Source organism: Mastomys coucha, unplaced genomic scaffold (genome assembly GCF_008632895.1).
Source record: "Mastomys coucha isolate ucsf_1 unplaced genomic scaffold, UCSF_Mcou_1 pScaffold9, whole genome shotgun sequence".
NCBI lineage: Eukaryota > Metazoa > Chordata > Mammalia > Rodentia > Muridae > Mastomys > Mastomys coucha.
In genome coordinates, this window is record NW_022196915.1 from 97,629,236 (window position 1) to 97,643,674 (window position 14,439).

Sequence of the window (14,439 nt, forward strand, 5' to 3'; positions counted from 1 at the left end):
CCTTGTTAGCTTGGACTGGTGTTCCAGGTGTTGTGCTAGGTCACTGACTGCCCGTGGTCATCATAGTGGAGTGTGCTGTTTTCTTGCTTCTGAGCAGGCATAGAGGCAAGGAGAGAGCAGCTCCTCTCCTGCAGTCTCATATTGCTGGAATTCCTGGGATTTGAGCATGTTCCACTTTGCCACTTGTTATGCCCATCTGGTGGCACAGTCCACAGATCTGCTAATCCTATAGCAGATTAGATTGTATAGAGGCTAGGAGCTTTCAGACCTAGTCCTGGGAATAGTTATAGAACAGAGAAAGAAAAGCTCTGGGCTCAACGTAAGCACTGTATTCACACAACTTGGGTATGGGACAGCCCTCATCCCTTTCCTTCATCAGAGAAAATAAAAGTGACATTGGTATTTACACGTTGATAATTGAACATAAAGAGGCACATTTAGCAGATTCACACAGAGATTTTTGGAAAATATCTAGAAGAAGCAGGATAAAATGGATCACAGGTTATATAGTTACCATTTGAAACTAGGAGTAAATTTGCTTCAACATAAAACATAAAGATAAAATAGTGTAGTTTTGTTCAGGTAAATTTTTCATATCTAAATTTATATAGAAAAATAATTTAACTCTTGAACATTAAAAGTAATTTTATGTTTCATAGTTTTACAATATGTGAAAAAGATTGAAGAGATTAATAAGTTATCATTGAGTTACACAGTGGTATTGAGAACCTAGTTTTTAACAGATTGCTTTTAATTTAAGAATCATGTTGGGTTTATGACCATTACAGAAGCTACTAAAACAAATTTTTAAATATAATAATTATCAACATTGCAAAAAATTATTAGATATATGCTCAATGTAGTATAATGTTATAGGTGTAAAAACTGTAAAATACTGTTTCAATTATTGAAACTTAACATGGGATTTCATTTAACAATAGAAAACTATATTTAAGCAAACACTAAAAGTTCTTTAAAATTGTTTCATATAGAGAGATACAAATTAAAACTAGAAATAGGATTTTAAGACTAGTAGTAATATTTATTTTACAATTGAAAACATTATTATTTAAAATTGATGTGGATAATTTTCTTTTAGGCTTATAAGTTGATTATAATATTTTGATATCTTATTCACAATAACATTACATCAGTTTATTAAGATAAGTTAAAACTACTATTTGCAAATCTTCTTACTAGGAATTATAAGATATAGAGTAAAATATGATTATTTTGAGTATTTAATTAGCTTAGATGAGATCATTTTTGTATCTTATACTATTATTGTAAGATTTATTAAAGTTTACTTTCTCAGTGCTTACATTTCAAAAATGTGTTACTATATCTTAAATAAATTATTTTGTCAGCCATAATCAAATGTAAATGTCTAACTTTCTGCCTCAGTTTTCCTACTTCAGAGGAATGTTTTGGCACTGGCCCACCCCTCATATGTTGTGACATGGAGCTCCCAACTATTCCCTGATTAACCAGCAAACCCGCATTGCAAAAATGAGAATTAATTTATTTTATATCATTTCCTTGTTATTCATTTAATAGAGATAATTCTAGTCTTAAATATCTAAAACAAATAATAAATTTGTCACAATTTCTAAAATGCCATGAGTCATTGTATTATTAGTATTATCATAAAGTACGTTTGACCTCTCTCATTCTTGATTCCCATTATAATAATTATCATTATTTTGACAGTAAGTATTCCTCTCTTATCAGTATACTGCTTGTTATTCTAGATAGAGTTCATTTTAAAATTATTTTAAAACATTTTTGATACCTCAAAGTGCTCTTAGCAATATCACCTCTAAACAAGTTTGGAAGAAAATGATATTTCTCTAGTAATAAAGAAGTTATAAAATATTTCCAATCTCCTAAAGTTTAAACTTAATAAGTTGAACATTCTGTGTTTTCTTTTACGATCGTATTCTCCCATTACTTTTGTTCTGAATAAGCAGAAGAGGAAGGAAAAGAAGGAGGAAGAAGAAGAATAGGAGGAGGAGGAGGAGAAGAAGAAGAAGAAGAAGAAGAAGAAGAAGAAGAAGAAGAAGAAGAAGAAGAAGAAGAAGAAGAAGAAGAAGAAGAAAGAAAGAAAGAAAAAGAGAAGGAGAAGGAACAGGAGGAGGAGGAGGAGAAGGAAGAGGGAGAGAACAAGACTGTTCATTGAGAATCCAAATACATTTAGCATGTCTCTTGAACATAGAAGTAAGGAAAACGGTGAAGGATTTCATTTAAATAACGAAATGCAGAGACTGGCAGCCAACCATTGGACTGAGTGCCAGGTCTCCAATAGAGGAGTTAGAGAAGGGACTGAAGGAGTTGAAGGGGTTTGCAACCACACTGGAAGAGCAATAATATCAACCAAACAGTACGCCCAGAGTTCCCAGGGACTATGCCATAAACAAAGTACACATGGCTCCAACTGCATATGAATCAGAGGATGGCCATGTCAGGCATCATTGGAAGGAGAGGCCCTTGACCCTAAGAAGGCTCCATAGATGCCCCAGTGTAGGAGAACCAAGGGTGGGGAGGTAGGTTTGGGTGGGTGGGTGGGTGGAGGAACACCCTCATAGAAGCAGGGGGAAGGAGGATGGGATAGGAGGTTTTGGGGATGGAGGAAAAAGAAGTCAAAATATCATTATTTGCAAATGGCATGATAGTATACTAAAGTGACCCAAAAAATTCCACAAGAGAACTCCTAAAACTGATAAACAAGTTAAACAAAGTGGCTGGATACAAAATAGCTCAAACAGATCAGTGGCCTTACTCTATACAAAGGATAAACAGGCTGAGAAAGAAATTAGGGAAACAACACCATTCACAATAGTCACAAATAATAAAAAATATCTTGGTGTGACTCTAACTAAGCAAGTAAAAGATCTGTGTGACAAGAACGTCAAGTTTCTGAAGAAAGAAGTTAAAGAAGATATCAGAAGATGGAAAGATCTCCCAGGTTCATAGATTGGTAGGATTAATATAGTAAAAATGGCCATCTTGTGGAAAGCAATCAACAGATTCAGTGCAATTGCCATCAAAATTCTAAATCAATTCTTCATAGAGTTAGAAAGAGCATTTTTAAAATATATCTGGAGTAACAAAAAACCTAGAATAGCAAAAAATATTCTCAACAATAAAAGAATGTTTGGGGGAATAACCTGCCCAGATCTCAAGCAGTATTACAGAGCAATAGTGATAAAAACTGCATGGTATTAGTACAGTGAAAGGCAGGTAGGTCAATGGAATAGAATTGAAGACCCAGAAAGGAACCGACACGCCTATGGTCACTTGATCTTTGACAAAGGAGCTAAAACCATTCAGTGGGGGAAGGACAGCATTTTCAACAATGGTGCTAGTTCAAATTGTGGTTCCCATGTAGAAGAATGCAAATCGATCCATTCCTTTCTCCTTGTACAAAGCTCAAGTCCAAATGGATCAAGGACCTCCACCTAAAACCGGATACACTGAAGCTAATAGAAAAGAAAGTGGGAAAGAGCCCCTAGGACATGGGCACAGGGGAAAAATTCCTGAACAGAATGCCAATGGCTTGCGCTGTCAGATCTAGTATCAACAAATGGGACCTCATAAAATTGCAAAGCTTCTGTAAGGCAAAGGACACTGTCAATAGGGCAAAATGACAACCAACAGATTGGGAAAAGATCTTTACCAACCCTATATCTGGTAGAGGGCTAATATCCAAAATATACAAAGAACTCCAGAGAATCATATAACCCTATTAAAGATGGGGTACAGAGCTAAACCAAATATTTTCAAGTGAAGAATACCGAATGGCTGAGAAACACCTAAAGAAATGTTCACCATCCTTAGTCATCAGGGAAATGCAAATCAAAACAACCCTGAGATTCCACTTCAAACCATTCAGAATGACTGAAATCAAAAACTCAGCTGACAGCAGATGCTGGCAAGGTTGTGGAGAAAAAGGAACACTCCTTCATTGCTGGAGGGACTGCAAGCTGGTACAACCACTCAGGAAATCAGTTTGGTCATTCCTCCAAAAATTGGACATAGTACTATCTGAGGACCCATCTATACCAATCCTGGGCATATACCCAGAAGATGCTTCAACATGTAATAAGAACACATGCTCCACTAAGTTCATAGCAGCCTTGTTTATAATAGCCAGAAACTTGAAACAATCCAGATCTCCCTCAACAGAGGAATGGATACAGAAAATGTGGTACTTCTACACAATGGAGTACTACTCAGCTATTAAAAATGATGAATTTATGAAACTTTTGGGGAAATGAATGGACTTGGAGAATATCATCTCGAGTGAGGCAACCCAATCACAAAAGAACACATCTGGTATACACTCACTGATAAGTGGATTTTAGTGCAGAAGTTCGAAATACCCAAGAGACAATTCACAGACCACATGAAGCTCAAGGAGAAGGAAGACCACAGTGTGGATTCTTTGTCCTTCTTAGAAAGGGGATCAAAATATCCATGGTAGGAAATACAGAGACCAATTTAGGGCAGAAACTGAAGTAAAGGCCATCCAGTGACTGTCCCACCTAGGGATCTGTCCTATATATAGTTACCAAACCCAGACACTATTGTGGATGCCAATGTTATATTCGGTGTGGGTACCCCACTTGTGAAGAATCAGGAAGGAGGCCACTGCAATTGCATGAGGTTAATTTTTTAATTGGAACTAGTATACTAGGGTCACTCTGTATTCGGGACCAGAACAACCCCAAGGAAACAAAGCTCTAAGTTTTCATACCATTTCGACCCTGAGGAAACAAAACTCTAAGTTTTTATACCATTTCAGAATAGAGTTTTACAGCTTACAATGTGGGCTAGTTACAGTTTACAACATAGGCTGGTTACAGTTTACAACATGGGCTGGTTGTACTTTATCTTCTTCATTGTTCTTTAGTTCCTATTGACCTTTCTCCTCCAGGTGAGGATAAGATACCTGTGAGGTGCAGGAGGGGTGGGGGAAATCCTCTCCCCGGGGGATGTCTCCTGGAAACATTCCTTGGGGATGGGTGTTTGCTCTGTAAACTCCTCTAAAACCCTTTGTCTCAAGGATAAGTGGACCTCCTTGCTTTCTGATATTTTTATGAGGTATCTTCATTTTGCTTGATTTCTACACCAGCAAGTACTTACTGACAGGTGCCTGATATAGCTGTCTCCTGAGAGGCTCTGCCAGTGCCTGACTAATACAGAAGTAGATGCTCACAACCATCAATTGGACTAAGCACAAAGTTGCCAATGGAGGAGCTAGAGAAAGAACCCAAGGTGCTGAAGGAGTTTGTAGTCCCATAGGAAGAAAAACAGTATGAACCAATCAGTACCCCCAAACCTCACAGGTTCTAAACCACCAAGGAAAAAATGGACATGGTGGGACTCATGGCTCCAGCCACATATGTAACAGAGGATGTTCTTGTGGGATGTCAATGACAGGAGAGGGCCTTGGTCTCATGAAGGCTTGATGCCCCACTGTAGGGGAATGCCAGGAAGGGAAATGTGATCTGTGCGTTAGCAAGCAGGGAGAAGGGAGATGTGATATGTGAGTGTTCAGAGGTGATAAAATTTGCAGTGTAAATAAAGAAAATATCTAATAAATAAAAAGAATTTAATGCTAAATTAATATTAATTAAAATTTTGAGGTATATATGGCATGATCATTAAAAAATATTGGTTTAGATTCTGTTCTCTGACTTGAAACACGAACTTGAGAATGCTAGACTCATGTTTTACTGCATTCCAACTTTTGCTTTCTGAGATTCTGTACTTCAGGAGGGCCTTGAAGTCTGCATTCTCCAGTTCCAGATGTAGGAGTGCTGGGAAGCAAGCATGCATGATTATGCCAATATTAGGAAGAATCTGGAGAATTCTCTGTTGGACAGTAAGTTTAAGAATTAATTAAAAATACAGTGTTTAGGATTTTGGATTCATTCTGATAATTAATATTGATATATAATATATAACTTATGCAATATTTGAGTAAATCCTTAATTTAAACATAAGTAAGTGTTTACACACATAGACATATGAGAAATTTTTTACAATAATTTAAATATAACTTCATTGACTCTGGAAACTCATAAATGAATAGTAACAGGATATTTCTAAATTTGTTACCAAAACTAAAAGGTGTTATGATTTTAGAGCATGCCAAAATTTTGATTTTCAGATTAAAGCTATGTAGCCTACATTATTTTATAAAGAAAATTAATTCTTAAGTGTTACTTATTATAAATTACATACATATAACTAGATTTATGCTTTAGAAAATTTAAATCTCCTTTACTAGTACATTCAAAACCACTAAATATGGCCTAAAATATGATTTTATTTAAATTTGGAAGTAGAATTTTTATTTTCAATGTAGTACCCAATGTACATAGAAGCTCAGTAAATTATTCTTTAAAAACAATATATTTCAAAACCTGGAAATTTGTAATACACAGTTATAATTGCTTTGGCCAAAGTTAATCTGATTAAAAATAACCTTGCAATCATTATTTTGCTCCAAGATAATTAGACATAACTGTAAACAATTTACAACTTATATATTGATTATTATAGATTTTATATAGACAAAACATGTTTTGGTTTGACTATAAATTTATTTTTTCCATGTATGGAACAGACTTAGACCTCTTTCATGTGGGAGTCCTAAAGGGGAGCAGGAACCATCTCTGACTTCATTGCCTGCTTTTGAATCTCTTTTCCCTAAGTGTGCCATGCCCACTCGTCTACACCAGTTACATCTGCAGTGTCGGGAGTAAAAGCCTGATCAAGGACAAGAGGCGTTATGGCCCCAAAAGGGAGCTTGTACCTCCTGAATATTCAGACAGTCGCTGGCATCTCCTAACTCAGACGTGTTCCAGATTAGTCTTTCCAATCGTCAACATGCACTCATATTTAGGCATAAAGGTACCCCACGAAATGACTCGTAAATGGCTAAGATTGGGCATCATTTCCTAGCCAGCACAATGTTTCCAACCTTTCCTAATTCAATTCAAAGCTGTCCTTAGCTTGGAATTTCTCTCAAGGAATCTGCCTTATCAGACAGATTTTCCTCAGAGCTAACAACAGAGGTCAAGCACATTCCTTAGGGCAGTCCCACAATAGTCAGAACTGTTTTAAATACTAGAGAGTAATCGAAGGGAAGGGCTTCCCTCACTCAAGGACATTAGCTAGAACTGTTAGATCGGAACTTCCCAGTGCTTGCCTCTAGCAAGACCCAGAGAATTAGCAGGAAATTCTAGATCAGAATCTCCTAGTCCTTGCCTCCAGCAGAACCAGAGAATTAGCATAGGAATACCAAAATAACCCCAGCAGGGAGGGCTCCACTGCTCTTCTGCCAGTGTCATACCTAGCTACCAGACCCTACAGACCTTAATGTGGGGGTTACTTGCCTATGTGACCTCAGTCTTGTATCAGGATCCTATTGACCTTGCTGTAACCCTTGCCCGCCTACATGACTCTTGTCATCTGCCCTGCTTGCTGCATGCTATTTAAGCCTGAATCTCACCTTGTACAAATACATTCAGATTCACCACACCCTGTGTCTAGTCTGTCATTCGCCGACTTATTGCCCACCTGACCAGAATTCTCATCCCGTGGAAATTGGGTTCCCCACAAAGAACCCCGTCCACGGCATAAGTGGCCTGTCTTTTCTAGCCTCAATAGAAGATGTGATTAATCTTATTGAAATGTGATATGCCAAGGCAAGTTGACATCCAGTGGAAGCCTCCCCTTTTCTGCAGAGAAGAGGATGAGGGTGAATGAGGGAGAGAGGCAGTGAGAGACAGGGACTGGGAGGAGTGAGGAGAAGTTCTGATTGGGATGTAAAGTAAATAAATCATGAAATAAATGTTTGTATTTTTAAAGCAATTACTTCCACATAAACATAAGCAGATTGTGTTGGTTCTCTATTGGTGAATTCATGGCAGTTTATAACTATGTTTATTTTTCCTGCATTTACTAACCAATGTTCTATACATACCTATGAAGCAGAACATTAAGCAAATTAATATTTCCTGAGGCATTTTGAAGAAAGAAAATTTCAGAAAATATTACAGATTTATAAAGAGACAAGATGCTTCTCACAGTAATGAATGCATAACTGAATTTAATACTGTGACATTCACTTTGAACTTTTTCCATATAGAAATCTCTATTTATGAATGCTGGCTTTTCATGATAGCATATCTCTATCAATTTTGAAGTAAAGGTAGGACCGACTCATATAACAGTAATTTGAAATAAAATGTAATAAAATGATGTAATAGGTAATTAGTGAGCATATGAGAAGGTAGCTAACATTTGAATGACAACATACATAGCAGAAAATTGTTTCCATGTCAGCAAAGACTCAGTTGAAATGATCAGTGGATGCTGTTGTAGCTTTAAAAGATGTAGGCTTTTCCATATATTTTCCAGTTGCTCTATACAGCTAAGGACCATAAAGGCAACTCTTTTTTGACTGTGTTTTGCTCAAAATAGTACTGTTCTACACAGTAGAAATTGTTTCCAATAGTTGAATCATCTATCCCTGAGCACTTCCTTCAAACCCTGTATAACACTTGTAATTTTAAATTTATGAAAGCATTTTCACATACTACTTTTAGAATATAATTATTTGAAGTCTGTCTCCAATCTCTAGTCTAGACATACTACTCTTGTAAATATCTAATATATTTATGAGTTTGGTATAACTGACAATTTTTGCAACTGGGGAATTCATTTTGTTTAATCATCAGTGGTGATTGTCTATTGGATTAAATATGAAACATTTAATAAAAGTCATCAGACTAAACAGGATTTATTTAAAATAAATTGCAGTCTACTTTAAAAATGAACTTCAGACTAAGTCACAGAATAACAGACAACAAACATTATAATGAAAATCATGTATACTTGGAGTTGCAACACCACAGTTTCTTTGCAAAGGGAAAGGAGGGCTCACACATAACTTGACAGGCAAGAAACTCTTCAGAATGGCAATGCTTCACAAGGGCACATTAATTATAACACTTTTCTCAAATAGTTACATTCGATCCATCGTGATTATTGATCAACTTCAATAAGGAGTTTACTTATGTGTTCTGATATATGGAAATATGGCCAGGACAACACTTTTCATACACTTACAAACATATGTGTTTTATATATGTTGTCACTGGCTCTTATAAAATATAGAAATTGGTCTTCAATAAGATGTAGTCCATATACTACATACAGAGGAGTGGAAGAAACACGCACATTATAGACATATGCAACCTTAAAATGATAATTACCGTGGCTGGAGAGATGGCTCAGCAGTTAAGAGCACTGACTGCTCTTCCAAAGGTCCAGAGTTCAAATCCCAGCAACCACATGGTGGCTCACAACCATTCAAAATGATATCTGACGCCCTCTTCTGGTGTGTCTGAAGACAGCTACAGTGTACTTACATATAATAAATAAATAAATAAATAAATAAATAAATCTTTAAAAAAATAAAATAAAATAAAATGATAATTACCATGGGGAAACAAATTAAAATATACAAATAAAATAGATTGCTTTTTGAGTTGAATCTTAGTTTGCAGTCTTATTTTCCTAGTGACTATACTGTATTAATTCCCTCCACCATTGGTCATGTACAATGGCAACTCATTCCAGTGGTAGATTCTGTGGAGTCCTCTGGCTAACTTGGCTCACCTCTTTCTCTACATTCCCTTCTGCACAGATATATTTCCTAAATTATTGCCTCTCAGAAACAGAAACATACACTAGGTTCCATTTGTAAAAAAATAAGTAAAAATTGATGCTCTGCTAAATCATTTAAAATTTTAACTATATGGCCAAGCATAATTGTTAATGTTACCTAAGTTTAATGATATCAGATAACTTGTCATATTGATAACAAATTTGAAAAGGCTTTCAAACTAGAGAATCTACATTTCTTACTGTAAATATTTTATAGGTAACTAAAAAGGATAACACAGCAAAGTTTATGATTTAGTTCATGAAACATGATAGTTACCAAGCTTTGACGGATGGTAGCCAAAGTTTGCAATTCAGCATGGAATGCCTCCTTAACTAATTTTCCACAGTCAACACTCAGATGACAGAAACTATTTCATTCATCCAACTTTTGCATATCAAATAAGATGTTGTAATATTATTAAAAAACTCAGTTATGAAATTTTTCTTTATTATAATCAAGCATATTTGAAGAGATTTGTTATAGTACTTTTGCATTTAAAGTAGCCACTTTAAAAATTCTGCCCTGGTTCAACTTGGCTGACTCTGTATAGTTTTGTTTTCCTATGAAGTTGTTTATTGTACATTTTGATGTACTTCAAAATAAGGAGAAAACCCTACATGACTCTCAAAAAAATTATGTGATAAAGAGTATCTTAAGGAGAGCTCACTTCAAAACTGAACAAATCATACATCCTTTGCTGAAGCAGAACGCACAGAAATACTAAAATACTTTATCCTTGTTGACTCTTCATATACAATTCAGTTCCTATGGATATGAATTGCAGGCTACAAACTATTGGTACAATCATTTAGCCTTTAGGGATAAAGAAGCTCCAATTACCTTATATTGTGTAGAATGAAATGTATTTGTTATGAGGTTTCAGATTTAACTGAACTTAAATGTACCAAGCATATTATCTTTTATTCAATTTAGAATCTCACTTTTGTTACAAACACATTTAAGTATAAGAAAACTTCATGGTGAAATAAACACTAATTCAACTTGAAGTACAAGGACGAGACCATTGGGAACATATTTCATAAAAGCCAAGCACCATTTATCTCTTTGTTTTCACTGCTTCAAAAAGTAGTAAAGTTTATTTTGAGCAGATGCTTTATGTCACAATATTAAATAAAATACTCAGAAATCGGATACCTCAAATGTGTTAAAGTATTTTAACTTTCAATACAGGTTAACACATGTACTTAGTTCAATATATGGAGGGATTATTTAAATAAAAGAAACATTTTATTAAACTTGGAGTGAGGCTGTCCAGAGCTGAAGGAGTATCCATTCTTCAGAAACAGTCATTGTATGCAGTGATACATGTGTGTTGTGTATAAATTCCATGGGTAAGAGGTACTTTTATATGATTTAGTTATTTTTGATTATCTTCTCCTTAGTTCTATGTGATGAACACCATCCCTAATGCTGAGAAGTGTCGTGTCTCTTAAAGCCTGTGGCTTTAGATTGATGGGGGAGGTATAGTGCAGCTCTTGAGGAACTCTCCTTGGTTCTCCCAAGTGATCCATTCATCAGATTCTTGACACATTCTACAACAGCTGTAGAACTGAAGGCAATTCTGCCTAGACAATGTTTACTTGAGCACACTGGAGAAGCTAACCACTGGTGCTACAGGCTCTATACATCCCAGACTGTTCGTCACAGAAGTATGAAGCTAACCACTGGTGCTACAGGCTCTGTACATCCCAGACTGTTCGTCACAGAAGTGTCTTGTTTTATAAGGAACCTTCTACTGTAATGGAAATAGAGACTAAAAAACTTTCAACAACAATGCTTTATGCCATAATTGAAAAAAATCGAAATTGTAATATTACTCTATTTTAAACAAAACAGTAGCTTATTATTATATTTTACTTATACTCTGGGATTTTTTTTTTTTACACTCACTGTTGAATTATCAAGTGCATATCAATTTTGTGAGGACATGTAAAGAAAATCATATTTGTAGAATAAATATAAAAAGCTTTTCTGTTTATTATATTTTCTTAAATGACATGTTTAAAAAAAAGAAAATGTTTAAGAGCTTTTTATACAGCTGCAATGTAAGATGAGTGAAATCATTGCATCCTAAAATACATAGTTGCTCCTTCTGGCTGTGTCTCAAGGAAGTAAACTGCTTATTTTTAAGAATATTATCCATATTGGTATACAAGAATAGAAAGAAACACATATATCTAAAGGAAGAATGGAGTGAAGCTCATGAAAACAGCTGCAGCATATGATGTGCACACATACACATGAGTGAATGAATAATAAGTAGCAAATAAACATAAATTTATATATCCCTCAACTTAAAAAATGAAGTTTGAGTTTTGAAAATTATTTTATAAAAAATTGAACAATGTCTATTCAGAATAAGTTTGTCCATATAATATGAAATCACAAAGTTAATTAACTGTTTATAAAAAATAAAAAATAATTAAAAACATCTCTACTAATATAAAATTTTTAAAATTCATATAAAAGAGACATCAAGGAAGTAGTTATAAATTTCATGTAATGCAAAATTGTGTACTATTTTTCAAGTTGAAATGATATATATTTATAACTTTAATATGTAAATTAAATTTATAATTTAAAACATTTCAATAACCATAATACATTTATATATTTTATATGTGATGTATGCAGAAAATTGGAGCTACGTTCATCCCTATGTTTTTTGTCATGACCTGATTGTAACATTTAATATATTCCGAGAAACTCTGCCAATGATAAAAATGTTTGGGAGAATGAACCAAAGAATCAATCATGGTGTATTTAAAGTGCCATTCTGGAAAATCCACTCATAACCCTTTACAGTAATTCTGATACAATCTATAAACAATGTAGGGTAATTTGTTTAAACAATAAGGGCCTGGGCCCTTTCTATGGAATGACTATTACTTAGTATATCTGATAGAAAAGCCCTTAAGAGTTACCAGAAAGCATTCTGGGATTCATTCCGCTTCTGACCAGACAGAATTACCGTTAATACTTTTTAGTGCTTTCTTTCTGTAAAGTATGTTATTAAAGTTGGTGTTTGATTCATTTGAATTTGAGTATTGAGAGCAAATATTCAAGATAAAATTTCCATTGAAGACTTGGTTATTTGATGTTCTTATGATTGTAGAAGAGAGTTGTCATAACATGTCATGAAGTTCAGACTTAGAAACTTTTGGAATTAAAGTTTCAAAAAGATGGAACTATGTTCATTAATTTTTGAAAATACTGTGTTATGAAAATGCTCAAAAGAAAACTAAAGACATGGTTCAGGTGATAAAGTACTGTGTTTAAAACATAAATTAATTAGTTAATATTCCCAGTATCCAAATAAAATCCCTTCTGAGGCACAAAGACACACAAGTGCTGCTGCTCACTGGCCAGATCCCTTCCTGAACTGATGAACACTATGTTGAGAGATAGACTTTCACTAAAACAATTCGGTGGAAAACGATTAAAGAAGACATTTTATATTAACACTGGCCTCTATACATATGCATGCATATGTTCATGCACAACATAAACACATACATACATTAGCATACACAGGTACTTAAGATTTAAAATATTAATAGTATGATCTCTGATACCCAGACCTTAGAAAGAAATCAGTCTTATTTTACTTATGGCTGCCAACATTAATTTATTATATTAAATAAACTATTATATAACCAGATCATCTGATCATAATTGTGGAACAAGAAGTGACTTAAATTACATTTTTAAATAAATCAACCAGGGACAACAAAGAACATCTATTACTCTCAGGGTATGGTGAACAGAACCTAATATATATATATATATATATATACACACACATACATATAGCTATTGTATGTGCATTTAGTAGAAGAAGTATGTTCTAAGTTTTCCTCAGTCTTTGGGAGAGTATATGGTCTAGACTTGGGCTCCAGATTGTAATAACTCTGTTTTTCTCACAGCAACAGAAAAATGGTTATAAGGTCAATACAAAGTTTTTAGAAATATGTGCTACATATTTTAAGTTCAAGATTGTTATTCTTGCTATTTATAGATGACATTGAATCATAAGAAAATGAGTAAAAGTAGTACTCAGAAAAATTACTATAGCTATATTTTGCTAGAAGAGCTGATATTTATTTTTCCATAGATTGGTATACTACATAGACTTATTAGAAATCTGTCTGCACAATCCAACGTGTGACCTATTGAACCATTAAATTTTCTTTTGCAGAATCTCCATATCTTTCACCTTGGTGGCTTTACTCATTTTCCTCTTAATCAACAGGCTGTAAAATTTATTTTTTCAGAACATGATGTCAAAAGTGTCCATTTAATAATAAAATTTTATTGATTGGGAATTTTATACAAGCATAGAATGAGTTTTGATACAATATATATCTCATGTCAATTCCAATTTTGTCTCCTCAATTTCTTTCCTCTCCAAACTTTATGTGCTATCTTTTTTTAAAAAAATCTTTGTTTTTACAATTCATTTTTTAAGATATATTTATTTTATTTTATTTTATTTTGTATGAGTAGCTATCTTCAGACACACCAGAAGAGGGCATCAGATCCCATTACAGATTGTTGTGTGCCACCATTGGTTGCTAGGAATTGAACTTAGGACCTCTGGAAGAGCTGTCAGTGCTCTTAACCATTGAGCCATCTCTCCAGCCCTATGCACTATGTTTTAAATCCTACTGATT